The sequence below is a fragment of the Sinocyclocheilus rhinocerous genome, unplaced genomic scaffold (genome assembly GCF_001515625.1).
Source record: "Sinocyclocheilus rhinocerous isolate Xijiao unplaced genomic scaffold, SAMN03320098_v1.1 scaffold622, whole genome shotgun sequence".
Classification (NCBI taxonomy): domain Eukaryota; kingdom Metazoa; phylum Chordata; class Actinopteri; order Cypriniformes; family Cyprinidae; genus Sinocyclocheilus; species Sinocyclocheilus rhinocerous.
In genome coordinates, this window is record NW_015641438.1 from 881145 (window position 1) to 881604 (window position 460).

Consider the following 460-nt stretch of genomic DNA (forward strand, 5'->3'; position numbering starts at 1 on the left):
CATGTATCATTGTGTAATCAAAATATTTTATTGTATTTTTCTTTTTGTAATATTTCATTCATTGTATTTTTAAAAGCCCTAAATACTAATTTACTTAATTCAACAACATTAAATTGTTTAAAAATAACTTTTTTCTTATAAAAATGTGTGTCCATAAATCTTGCGTCAACTCTGTTACCGTACAATATTTTGCCTTTAAATTGGTGGAATTATCTCCCACAACTCTGTAAGATACGGGAAATGATGTCACTTCCCCTCACTGATAAGATCTGAAGCACTGAAAAGACTGTGTGCTCTCTTTGAGAAAATATTTTAATCTAAAAAGTTCTTATACCAAGAGTTATTTTGAAGAACGTCAACGCTGTTACCACAATATCAAAAGGAAAACAAAATTTATTACTGATCACAAATTGGGTCATTTATATGTATTTTAATCATGATTTCATTAGTGCCATGTGCT